Below are 13811 nucleotides of genomic sequence, written 5' to 3'. Positions count from 1 at the left end.
CAACTCTCCGCCCATGGAGGCTCTTTACTTCCGGATGCTGACAGATCGTAAGTTCCAGGTCTAGGCGCATGCGCATGCGTAAACTTGGAACTTGCAGGGTCCCTATGGGCGCGTGTGCACCTCATACGCGCTCGCAGGAACTACACATTCAGGGCCTTTGTTTTTCTGGTGGCAAAGCTTTCAGCCACTTTGACCCCACTCCCCAAATTTGTCTACCGTTTAACATTATTTGCCCACCTTTAAAAACCTTCTTAAAATCCATCTCTTTGATCAAGTCTTGTTAACTTTCCTAATCTGTGCTTTTGTGACCTCGGGGTCTGTTTATCTTATTTACATTTGTTTGCGTAGTGTCTTGGGTCTTTTTTTGTTGATGGCATTACATCAATACAAATAGTTGTTGCTGTTTGACCCTGAAATGCGGTTTATCTGCCCAATTTAGTATCAGAACATTGGGTGTCTGCGATGTCAGATATTTTTAGAGTGGTGGAGGTAGCTGGCTAGCTCTGAAAATGAAGCTAGTGTCATGTGAGCCCTGCTGGACTGTGTTTGTGTGAACGGATGCCCTACCACCCGGACTGCCTGAGATCTCCGGAGCCCCGCCGCCGCTCCCCGTGACCTGGGTTCAGCACCCCGCCTTGCCCTTGTGCAATCTCCCAGGCCCGGAGTGTGGCACAGGAAGCTGCCGACTGAAGAGGAAGCAGCCCGGCAGCTTGGGGTGAGAGGCCGCAGCTCTTGGTCTTCGAAAACCCGGGTGAGTGTGATAGTATCTGTCAGCCCCATTGGTACAGGGTCGTCCCGCGTTCAGTCCCACCGAGTAAGGGATCGGGTTTAATGTTGTGATTGAAAGGGGCGCGATGCCGCTTATATCCTGGGCTACGAACCCAAGGTTTCCCGTTCTCTTTGTGAGAATTCTTGACTTTCTCATTTCCCTCTAGTTTCCCTATTTCAGCCCCCCGCCCCCGAAGGCGATGTCCCTCCACCAGTGTGTGCTGCCATGACTGGTGGTCGCCTTCTGCCTCATTCTCCCAGTGTGTCAAATGTTTGTCTTTTCACACTCCTGTTTTGCGCCTTGGGACGCTTTATTGCGTTAAAGGCGCTATTTAAATACAAGTGTTGTGTGAGCCCAGACACACAATACTGGCAGGTTGTGTGTGGGGAGAGCAGATGCAAAGGCTGTTTATATATGGACTCACTGGCCGAGATATTTTCCTCTTCCACTTCTGTCCACCTAGCGATTGGGCTGAATGGAATCACTTGAATTTGCACTTTTCCGTTGAGTTACCGGTGGTATCCTGCCTGTACAAGGGAGGCTTCCTGGGGAATGGGTCGGTGGGAGGCTGTTGCACTGGAGCAGCGTCGGTGCTTTTGGGACAGTCTAAGGGGCTTTTTGTGCTTAAAATGTAAATACTGCGGGAAATAAGTGAATTGATCAACCCCACGATTGGGGTTAAAGTTTAAAAGCCATTTCATTACAATGTATGACAGTAACATGCTACTGTAACTAGCGTCCAGCATTACAATAGTAGTAGTGAAGGTGTAGTAACAGTTACGAAACTTTTTTTCTATTTGAAGATGGTGTCTCATTCTGGGGATTAGTTCCACGAATGCCTACAACTATTTTTGTAGAAACAAATAATGAAATGCCCCCTGATTTAAAGGCGGGAACACTCCAAAAACTTTTCAAGTGCCCCCTTTTTTGTTTTTTTTTTCTTTCCACGAATTCCTACAACCCTGGGCACTTTGTCCAAGTCTCATTAGGATTGCCACCTCTGGTTGAAAATATTCCTGGAGGTTTCATCATGTGATGCTTCATCATGTGCTTGATCACATGATCCTTGATCACATGGCATTTGATCATGTGACATCTGCCCACTGCAAATGTTACTGTATTTACCTTAATTGGGTGTTTCAGTATTGACAAGTGCCAAATAAAATCTGTCATTTTTGGGGGAATACAAAGCGATCAGTGAAACGCATTGCAATATAACATAAATCTAAAGAAGAACAAAAGAACAAAAATTTAAGCATAAATAATGTTTAAATACAATTATTCCTGTGATTCTACAGTATCAACTGCAATGAGAAACACCAAGTAAATTCCACTGATTCCACAAAACGATCATCAATTTAAGTTCTAACTGATGTTTTTGTGTAGTTTTATCAATTTTATAATACACAGCAATACACACAGACTCTACGTTTCCACTGTCTCTGATTTGTCATGCTCCTTGTCCAACATCCAGCATTAGATGAGCAGACATTTCTTTCAATTAAATATTGGTAAGGCTGAAGCCGGTGTCTTTGGTCACTGCCACAAACTCCATTACCTAGCCACCAACTCTATCCTTCTCCCTGGCCATTGTATGAGGCTGAAACAGACCGTTTGCAACCTTGGTGTCCTATTTTACCCTGAGTTGAGCTTCCATCGCCATGTTCTCTCCATCACCAAGACCTCCTACTTCCACCTCTAACACCAACCGACTCCACCCTGCCTCAGCTCATCTGGTGCTGAAACCCTCATCTATGCCTTTGTTACCATTAGATTTGACTATTCCAATGCTCTCCTGGCCATTCTCTTACATTGCACCCTCTGTAAACATGAGCTCATTCAAAACTCTTGACGAATTTGATTGAGTTCTTTGAGGAGGTAACAAGGAGGGACGATGAGGGCAGTGCGTGTGATGTAGTTTACATCGATTTTAACAAGGCTTTTGATAAGGTCCCACATGGTAGGCTGATCAAAAAAGTAAAAGCCCATGAGATCTAAGGGAGAGTGGCAAATTGGATCCAAAATTGGCTCAGTGGCAGGAAGCAAAGGGTAATGGTTGAGGGGAGTTTTTGTGACTAGAAAGCTGTTTCCAGTGAGGTTCCACAGGGCTCAGTACTTGGTCCCTTACTTTTTATAGCATATATTAATGATTTAGACTTAAATGTAAGGGACATGATAAAGAAGTTTGCAGATCATACAAAAAGTGGCCGTGTGGTTGACAGTAAGGAGGAAAGCTCTAGACTGCAGGAAGGTATCGATAAACTGATCAGTTGGGCAGAAAAGTGGCAAATGGAATTCAACCCGGAAAAGTGTGAGGTAATGCATTTGGGGAGGGGCAACAAGGCAAGGAAATACACAATAAATGGGAGGATACTGAGAGGTGTGGAGGAACAGAGGAACCTTGGAGTGTATGTCCACAGATCCTTAAAGGTTGCAGAACAAGTCGATAAGGTAGTTAAAAAGCCATACGGAATGCTTTCCTTTATTAGTCGAGGCGCAGAATACAAGAGCAGGGAAGTTTTGCTAGAATTGTATACAACACTAGTTAGGCCACAGCTTGAGTACTATGTGCAGTTTTGGTAATCACATTACAGGAAGGATGTGATTGCACTAGAAAGGGTGCAGAGGAGATTTTTGAGGATGTTGCCAGGACTGGAAAACTTTAACTATGAGGAAAGATTGGATAGGCTAGGGTTATTTTCCTTGGAACAGAGGAGGCTGAGGGCAGATTTAATTGAGGTTTATAAAATGATGAGGGGCCGAGATAGAGTGGATAAGAAGGACCTATTTCCCTTGGCAGAGGGGTCAGTAACCTAGGGGCATAGATTTAAAGTAGTTGGTAGAAGGATTAGAGGGGAGATGAGGAAACATTTCTTCACCCAGAGGGTGGTGGGAATCTGGAACTCACTGCCTGCAAGGGTGGTAGAGACAGAAACCCTCATCACATTTAAAAAGTACTTGGATGTGCAATTAAAGAGCTGTAATCTACCGGGCTATGCTGGAAGGTGGGATTAGGCTGGGTAGCTCTTTTTCGACTGGCGCGAACACGATGGGCCGAATGGCCTCCTGTGTCATAATTTTTCTATGATTCTATAAATAAAGGATCAATCACACTAATAGGCGTTGTCTACAGACCACCTATTAGTTGAAGGGAGGTGAAGGAAGAAATATGCAGTCAAATTTAGGAAAATGAGTAAAAAACATAGAATAATAATCATGGGGAATTTCAATACCCCAATATTAATTGGACAGAAGAGGGGATAAGGGAATGAAGTTCCGACAATGTGTACAATGAAACAGAGCAGATAAGAGAAGTAAAAGTAGGGGAACGTTTTGGCAATAGTGACCATAATATATACGCTTTAAGATGATTATTGAGAAGGACATCAGTATGACAAAAACCAAGGTAATAGGTTGGAGAAAAGCTGATTTTGAGGGGCTGAGAATAGAACTTGGGAAAATAAAATGGGCAACAATATTGGCAAACAACGGTGTACAACATCAATGGGAAACATTTAAAATGGTGTTCAACAGAGTGCAGGAACAATATATTCCATTAAAAGGAAAGAACAAACTAAAGACTAATAAGACTCCATAGATGAATAAAGCCGTAAGGGAACAATTGAGGGTAAGGAAAGAGGCATACATGAAGTACAGACAGCACGGAAGTACAGACAGCACGGGAGTGCATGATGAGGGAGAATATGAAAAGATTAGGAGCGAAGTCAAAAAAAACAATTAGGAAGGCAAAGAGGAACTCTGAAATTAAATTATCCAAGGAACATAAAACAAAATAGTAAAATATTTTACAGGCACATCAATAAAAAAAGGAAGGTTGGGATGGGAATAGGGCCATTAAGGGATAGGCAGGATTATATCACAGATAATGATGGAGAGATGGCAGAAATATGAAATAATTATTTTCTTCAGTATTTACCAGGGAGGTCGAACAGGTGGACATGAGATTAGTAATGAGATAAGTGCATTTAAAATAAAAAGAGGGGATATATTAAATAAACTAATCAAACTCAAAGAGGATAAAACCCTTGGTCCAGATGGATTGCATCCATGCATTTTAAAAGAATCTAGGGACGAGATAGCAGAGGCATTACTACACATATTTAATAATTAATTACAAAAAGGTGTAGCGCCAGCGGACTGGTGGATAGTTAATGTAATACTTATATTTAAGGGGAATAGAACAGGTCCAGGGAATTATAGACCAGTCAGCTTAACATCGGTGGTAAAACAAATAATGGAATCCCTACTAAAGGAAAAAATAGAAAAACATCTAGAAATCAAAAATATAATAATGAATAGTCAGCATGGATTTCAAAAGGGAAAAACTTGCTTGACCAACCTCATTGAATTTTTTGAAGAGGTAACAGAGAGAGTAGACAATGGTAATACAGTAAATGTAATCTGTCTAGATTTTCAAAAGGCCTTCAATAAGGTATCCCATAATAGACTGATGAACAAGGTCAGAGAATGTGGAGTCGGGATAAGTAGCAGAATGGATCGTTAGCTGGCTTCTAGACAGAAAGCAGAGAGTAGGGGTAAAAGGTTGCTATTCACAGTGGCAGAAGGTGGGTAATGGTGTTCCACAGGATCAGTGCTGGGACCACTGCTGTTCACAATTTACATAAACGATTTAGACTTTGGAATCAAAAACACAATTTCTAAATTTGCGGATGACACCAAATTGGGGAGATAGTCAATACTGCGGAGGATGCAACAAAGTACAGGAGACATTAATAAACTTGCAGAATGGGCATATAATTGGCAAATGAAATTCAACACAGATAAATGTGAGATATTACATTTTGGTAGGAAGAATAGGGAGGTCACTTATTACTTGGAGGGTGCGAGTCTAGGTGGGAAACAAGGGGATCTTGGAAGTACAAATATACAAATCATTAAAAGTTACGACACAGGTTAGCAAGTCCATTTTAAAAAAAAAAGCAAACAAAGCATTAGGGTTTATTTCTAGAGAAATAGAATTGAAAAGTAGGAAAGTTATGCTAAACCTGTATCGAACCTTGGTTAGACCACACATGGGGGTCAAGTTTCGGCCTGAGTTGCTCCTGATCTTTTGGAGCAACTGGTTTAGAATGGAGTATCTTAGAAATTTGAATTCTCGGCATTTAGTTTGCTCCAGTTCTAGTCAGTTAGAACAGTTTCACTTTGGAACAGAATTTTTTTTTCAAAAATGGGTGTGTCCGGCCACTTACACCTGTTTTCAAAGTTTCGTCAGTGAAAACTTACTCCAAACTAACTTAGAATGGAGTAAGTGAAGATTTTTGTATGTTCGAAAAAACCTTGTCTACACTTTAGAAAATCAGGCGTAGGTTACAAATTAGGTGTAGGAAAAGGGGGGGGGGGCTAGGGTTTAAAGGGAAGTTTACAAACATTAAACACTTCAGTTTTACAAATAAAGAGCCATCATCAATAATAAATGATAAATACATCAATAAATCAACCAATCAATCAAAAAAAATTAATAAAATTTTAAAAAAATCAATAAATAAAACATTTTCTACTTACCGACTGCAGCACCGGGAGTCCTCCAACAGCATGCTGGGACGTCCCCCCTAGTGTGTGTCTGTCAGTGCCTCTATCTCTCTGTCTGTCTGTCAGTGTCTGTGTTTCTGACAGCGAGGGGAGGGGAGGGGAGGGGTGGGGGAATTGGGGGGGGGGGAGGGGAGGGGTGGGGGAATTGGGGGGGAGGGGAGGGGTGGGGGAATTGGGGGGGAGAAGGGGGGTGGGGAGGAGGAGGTGGGGTGAGGAGAGGGGAGGGGGATGGGGGGGAGATATTGGGGGGGAGGTGGGGGGGGTAGGGTGGAGGGGAGGGAGCGGGGGGTGGGGTGGGGTGGAGGGGGAATTGGGGGTGGTGGGGAGGAGGAGGTGGGGGGTGGGGGGGGAGAAGGAGGGTGGGGAGGAGGAGGTGGGGAGAGGGGGATTGGGGGGAGGGGGTGGGGCGGGGGATGGAGGGGGATTGGGGGGAGGTGGACGGGTGGAGGTGGAGGAGGAGGAGGAGAGGAGGAGGAGGAGGAGGAGAGGAGAGGAGGAGGAGGAGGAGGAGAAGTGGGGAGGAGAGAAAGATAAGGGGGGGGAGAAGGGAGAGAGGATGGAGGGGGAGAAGGGAGGGAGAGAAGGAGGCTGAACGGCCGGGCCCAAGACTTCGGGCTGGATTTACAGGTAGGTGGCGTCGGGTCTCGGGGGGGGGGGGGGGTGGGGTGGGGTGTCGCGGAGGTCCGGGGGGGGGGGGGTGGGGTGGGGTGTCGCGGAGGTCCGGGGGGGGAGAGGGGAGAGGAGGTGGGGGGAGGGGAGAGGGGAGGAGGGGGTGGGGGGAGGGGAGAGGGGAGGAGGGGGTGGGGGGAGGGGAGGGGAGGGGAGTGGAGTGGGGGGGAGGGGAGGAGGGGGTGGGGGGAGGGGAGAGGGGAGGAGGGGGTGGGGGGAGGGGAGGGGAGGGGAGTGGAGTGGGGGGGAGGGGAGAGGGGAGTGGTGGGGGGGAGAGGGGGGGGGTGGGGGGGAGGTGGAGGAGGGGGTGGGGGGGAGGAGGGGAGGGGAGAGGGGGGGGAGGTGAGGTGTCGCGGAGGTCCGGGGGGAAGGGGTGGGGGGGTCGCGGAGGTCCGGGGGGGGGAGGAAGAGCCGCAGAGGTCCGGGGAGGTGGGGGAGAGAGAGGAAGGAGGGAGGGAGGGAGAGAAGGAAGCTGAACGGCCGGGCCCAAGACTTCGGGCTGGATTTACAGGTAGGTGGCGTCGGGTCTCGGGGGGGGGGAGAGCCGCGGAGGTCTGGGGGGTTGGGGGGAGAGTCGGGGGGGGGGGAGAGAGAGAGAGAGAGAGAGAGAAAGAGTCGGGGGGGGTGGGGGAAGAGAGAGAGAGAGAGAGTCGGGGGGAGTGGGGGAGGAGAGAGAGAGAGAGAGAGAGAGAGAGAGAGAGTCGGGGGGAGAGAGAGAGAGAGAGAGTCGCGGGGGGGGGGGGGGGGGGTGGTGCGGAGATCTGGTCGGGTGGGAGGAGCCTTATTCACGCAGCCCCAGTGAGGCCATTTGGCCAGGGCTAGGGGCTGCATGCTTCGGGCCCCTCCCCCAGTTTTGGGCACCTGGAGCTATGGTAGCGCGCATGTGCCGAGGCCCCGGCACTGTTTTCAGCGCAGGGACCTGCCTCCGCCCCCTACAGCTCGTGTTGCGCTGTGCCCAGCTCCAGAAGGCCTGCAGGGAGCCGGAGAATAGGTAAGTTTTTTTTAGGCACACTTTGTGGCGCGAAAAACGGGCGTCCAGGTCCGGGCTGTGCCGTTTTAGGCATGGCCCGAAACTTGGGCCCTTAGAGTTCTGCGTTCAGTTCTGGTCGTCATATTATAAAAAGGATATAAAGGCACTGGAGACGGTGCAGAGAAGATGTACAAAGATGATACCAGAAATGCGAGGGTGTACAAATCAGGAAAGGACGAACATGCTGGGTTCTTTCCTCTTGAAAAAAATGCGTCTGATGGGCGACCTAATAGAGTGGATACAGTGAGACCTTTATCAAAACCTTTCATAATTTTAGAGGTCTTTAAAATTATGAAAGGTTTTGATAGATGGATACAGTGAAAATATTTCCATTTGTGGGAAGAGCATAACTAGAGGCCATCTATATAAGATAGTCATCAAGAAATCCAATAGGGAATGCAGAAGAAACTTCTTTACCCAAAGAATGGTGAGAATGTGGAATTCGCTACTACAGGGAATGGTTGAAGCAAATAATATAGATGCTTTTAAGGGGAGGCTAGACAAGCATATGAGGGAGAAGAGAATAGAGGGTTATGCTGATCGATTTAGATGAGGAAAGACGGGAGGAGGCTTGAGTGGAGCATAAACGCCGGCATGGACTGGTTGGGCCGAATGGCCTGTTTCTGTGCTGTACATCCTATGTAATCGTATGTAATGATGGCTGAACATCTATAATATTTACCTATGAAAAGCTGAGGACATTTTGTCACCACAACAGCACATGTTGTTTAGTTTATATACTTGTTAGTATTTCTTAAGAGCTGTATTTGTCAGAGCACTTTGCCCCCACTTCCCATTCAATGTACCAGGACTGGTGCTTAGCACTACAGTTAAAAGCTTAGCTATACAAAGTTCCCATCGTCCAGGCAGGGCTAACTGTTAATACTGAGTATTATGATTACATTGGAAGGGAAGGACATCAGTGGCATTGTCAGTTTAGTACAAGGAATGGCTTATTGAGATTGTCACTTGTTTTGAACTCGGTTTGTATTGAATTTATTAGAACAATGTATACTTGTTATATTGTTTGTTTAGCTCTGTATCGATGATGGTGCCAGGATTCCATTCCAACCTCTTGAAGATTAGTGCATATTCTAATCTAATGTTTAACTGTTGTAATTGTATTATATCCAGGAACCTTTGTGGTTTTAGTTGGCTAGCTCCGGTTGCAACTTGTACAGTCTCCTCCTGTGCTAAATTCTCTATGGCATTCTTATTTATGGTAATTGCTAAAACACATTTGAAAATGAACCATACAGAATTTGTTTTCAGTATAATTGTATCAATGCCAATAACAGGCCCTTCAGGATAGAAAAACTGTGTGCTGTTATTTGGGACTGGTAGGCATTGTTCTAGTTTCAAATTAATTGTGGTAAGTTTTACTATATATTTTCTAATTAACATATTGTGTTTATAAGAATAAATTAAATTGATAAATGCTAATAGTAGAGTCAAGCTTCTGCTGAGACAAAAGCAATTCACCAAGCTGATTTGTAGATGAGTCTAAAAACATCAGTGTTGCATTTAAGATAAAGGCAAGAGATCTCTCATAACTTCCATCATTCAAAAGAATCCCTGTGGAATTTAACAGTTTGACATTTTGATTTCCATATTAAAATAGTGCTCTCCATGCATGCACATTCTTTCCAGAGTTGTGGAGAATCTGGCTAGCATTTCTTGGTTGCTCAGGAGCTCAGGTGACTAGTCTCATATTCTGCTAGGATTTGTTATTTAAATTGCAATAAGTAAAACATCTGAAAAGTTCAGAATTAAAAAGCTTGATTCTTTTATTGATCTTTTGTTTCTTGATTTTCTTGATCTACTGCTTCAAAAAACTTATTTATCATTTTCTCTCTTCTATCTTTTTCTTAGTTATTTTTATGCTTTTATCATATCTGTGAAACATGCTGTGTCAGAATTTATGGTTAGTTTTCAAATGTGCTGTAGCTGTACATTATAATAAGTAGCCTGCAAACCAGCAGACATTTTGAAGATGCAGCTGTACCCATGTTGATGCCTTTGTGCAGTGTGATTACTGTGAATAGGAATTGCAGGCTTTGCTCTACATCAGGGTTGTGCTCAACCTGACTAAGTACTTGATGCTGAAAAGAGGTGCCCAAAGCAAAAACCTGTTCTATTTCATGGTGTAGTGGAGTATTTAAAATAAACACTCAACACCAGGTCTGAGTTCAAAGATTCAAGTAGTCTTTACTTTGCACTGGTGCGGAGACCGTCTGCTCGTTTGTCTGTAGCCAGGCTTCTCCGATGATACAAAGTTCCAAGCAATTTTTTATACACTTAATGATGCATGTCAGCCTCGTGCATGGCCCCCCATGCTATTTAATTGGCATAAAGCCCGCGTGCACAATTGTTGATTGTGTGACGCAAAAGGGAATTAGTCAATCATTCGCCTATGTCTCCTACCAAATGGAGTTTCTCCAACATGTTACTTCTGACCCCTTGCCCTGTTTAACTGCCTCTCTGGGCCTCCTGTGGTTCAACAGTTTGGCTATTTGTAATTGTCCTCAGGTCACACAGCTTGTAACAGTTAATCATTCTGACATGTTAATCTTAGCGTTATCTCTTCTGCCCTTTAAGCAACTTAGAAAGCTGACCACTACAAAAGCCCATTTAGCTCGTTTTAGGCCCGAGACCCATTCTTAACCCTTTAATTATAGCAGAGCTCAAAAACCTCACTTCACATGGCATGGTCAGTTCTCAGCTAGATGAGAAATTTGCAAGAAGATATAAATCTAAAAATTTAGGTTGTTGATTTTAAAGAATATTTTGAAAAGTTTGTGATGTAACAGATAAAAAATCTACTTCAGCACAAGCTTGCCAATGTTGCAGCAGTGACTGTGGAGGAGGCTGCTCCTGTTATTATGTTGTAACATAATATAAGGTTCTCTGCTGTCAAATAAAATTTCCCTTTCTGTCTAATGATAGATGATAAAAATGCAATATGGTGCTTTTATACTCATGTTCCATCGGTTCAATGGCTCAGATTTTCATGTCAAAATAACAATGAGGCTACCGCGCTCACCGTTATTTATGTGAAAATGGTAAGCAACTTCAGGCTAGGGCAGATGCGTGGTTAAACGCAAAAATCATGAAGTTGGTGTCTGAGATGTGCTGCTCCACTGTTAGCTTTGTGAAAACGTCATCTCACTGACTCACCATTCAAATGCACTGAACATGGTTAAGTTCCTTTTATTTGCATGGTAGATACGGACTAAACTCACCACAGTAATTTAGGATAATAAAAACAGAAAATGCTGGAAATACACAGCAGGTCAAGCAGCATCTGTGGAGAGAAAAACAGAGTTAATGTTACAGGTCTGTGACCTTTTGAAACCTCTCCGGCACTGAAAACTAACTTACAAGCATGGAGTGTCATTCTTTCAGCTTTTAATTGTTTGAGATTTTTTTTAAATTAAATTAATTTTTAAAACTCTTTTCCTTTCTGTCTTTTTCTCTCGCTCTTAGTCCAATCTTTAATTTGCTTTCTGTAACTGATTTGACATTACATTTACTATTGTAATTTGCACTGTTTCAGACTCTATGCAGGTCATTTCAGAATACTTCAATCTGATTGGTTAAGGAGATACACAGTTGCTTTTCCTATTCACACAGGTCCCAGATGCCCTGTAGAGGGCGGTGTGCCATTTCGATCTCCCACTTACAGCAACTTGTAGTGCAAAGTCTCATGGAAATTAAACTGGCAAGGGCAAGTCTAATGCACAGCGAGTGCCATTCATTCACTGTCTGCAGTAAATTCTGGCCCAAAATTTTCTGTTAAGCCAAATGAGCTGGGCTATGGGTGCACGCAAAACCAAAAGTGCTTGTCTTAGGCAACAGCCACAAATGTCCATGCCCACTACTACTCCCTGGTTTGTTAGCAAACACAGACTAAGGGCTCAATTTTCCCCGGGGATTTGCGGAGGTTTTTTGGTGCGTGTCGCTTTTTTTGGTGTAAGTTTTTAAATTAAAGTTTCCTCAAGAAATCTGCGCCAGTGTAACTGAGTTAGTTACGACTTTTTTAGGTTCGTTTTTTTTTCGTCATGGGGGTGTAACCCAATGTCTGTGCCAGTTTTTGTCAATTATGGAAGTTTGCTCCCAAAAAATTTCGCCTAGGATGGCATATCTGACCACTCCCGAAAAACCTTCTAGTGAGTTATGAAAAAGCAGCGCACATTCATAAATATGCGCAGAAAGACGCCATTGTTTTTCAGCGAAGTTTTGAAGGGAGTCAAGAGGACTTAAATATACATAAAGATTTTTTTAATCTTATAACGCAGTAAATGGAAATTTGATGTAGTTCTGTATCTTTTCATATTCTTTCAACTGACAGGCCACCACTGAATATCTGCAAACAGGGCTGGAGAGTCGGAGCGTTGACCGGCAGAATCAGCCCCGCGCACATAGGGGCTCGGGGCTCGGCTGCAAAAGAAGCCCGGTGGGGGGAGGTGGCAATTGGAAGACTGCACTGGGCATCAAATGAGCCCGGGGGGTTTGGGTGTGGTGGGGTGAGGTGAGGTGGGGTGGGGTGGAAGGTGCTGTTGAACATAATCGGAAAACATCAGAAGCCTGCACTATCCATCAAATATAACCCAGGGGGTTGGTGGTGGGGTGGAGGTGGTTGTGGCGGGGGGGGGGGGGGGCGCTGTGAAAGGCGATCGGAAGGCATCAGAAGCCTGGAGTATGCATCAAATGTAGCCTGGGCGTTTGGGGAGGGGGGGTCTGTGGAAAACAATTGAAAGGCATCAGAAGCTCGCACTATCCATCAAATGTAGCCCGGGGGTGGAGGGGGGAGGGGTGTGTTCCTGATCACTGCGTCTGCTCAGACCTGGGTGTGGTCCATACAGACCTATGGGGAGAGAGAACAAAGAACATTGTCTTGCCTGCCTGCCGTTTTGAGCTGCTTGCAAAGGTAAAATTTAAGCATGGGGGCAATACTGACAATGCCATACCTTGTGCCAGCCTTTTGCATCATGGTGCTGCAGAGGAGACAATTGATTCAACGTTGTCGCATGAGGAACCTCAGAGCCCAGAGGGTGATGGGCAGGAGGCCTTACCCACGTCGGGTATATCGAGACAGGCTTTCGTACCTGCACGTGAGTGATGCAGACTGTGTCTGAAGGCTGCGTTTCCGCAGATAATTTGTAACTGAGATCTGTGAGTTGGTGAAAGCAATCTAGAAGGGTCAGGAGGACTGCTTTGTCAGTTGAAGTGAAGGTTACAACTGCACTTTCATTCTATGCATCGGATCATTCCAAGCTATAACTGGGGATGTGTGCGCCATTTCTAAGCATGTAACACATGTCTGCATTTGGCCGGTGACTGCTGCACTATATGCCCGGAGGAATGACTACATAAAGTTCCCCATGACCGCCCAGGCAATGTGTGACAGGGCTGTGGGCTTCTCCAGGATTGCTGGCTTTCCAAATGTACTGGACCGCTTTGATTGTACCCACATCGCCTTGCGAGCATCTTTTGGAGGATTCCGAGATGTACAGGAACAGAAAAGGCTTCCACTCCATTAATATGCAGCTCATCTGCACCCCACCACTGGGACCCTCAGCCTTGGACAGTGGGGCCCTGGCTGTGCCTCACTGCACCCCACTGGAATCCCCAGCCTCAGATGGTGGGAAACCATGGAATATCTCATCAACACTCAAACCACTAGTCAGGGAAGAGGCTGGCACCTCTATGGGCAGCACCTGTCCCTCCTCAAAAGTGAGTACAATATTGGAGGCTTCATCCATCCCCTCC

General features: G+C 45.3%; 1 protein-coding gene across 2 annotated transcripts in view; it reads left to right on the top strand.

Annotated features, from left to right (window-relative positions):
- Positions 1-472: 472 nt before the first annotated feature.
- The window catches only part of cpvl (carboxypeptidase vitellogenic like), a 127187-nt gene continuing 113848 nt past the window's right edge, over positions 473-13811 (top strand). Inside the window, exon 1 of one of the 2 annotated variants that reach the window (XM_070880836.1) lies at positions 473-751. The gene's annotated coding sequence lies outside the window, so the exon portion shown is untranslated. The remainder of the gene's footprint in view (positions 752-13811) is intronic. The other variant, XM_070880835.1, reaches the window with a different exon arrangement.

This window comes from Pristiophorus japonicus, chromosome 5 (genome assembly GCF_044704955.1).
Source record: "Pristiophorus japonicus isolate sPriJap1 chromosome 5, sPriJap1.hap1, whole genome shotgun sequence".
Classification (NCBI taxonomy): domain Eukaryota; kingdom Metazoa; phylum Chordata; class Chondrichthyes; family Pristiophoridae; genus Pristiophorus; species Pristiophorus japonicus.
The sequence above is the reverse complement of the archived record's forward strand: the minus strand, read 5'-3'. Positions and strand labels throughout refer to the sequence as shown.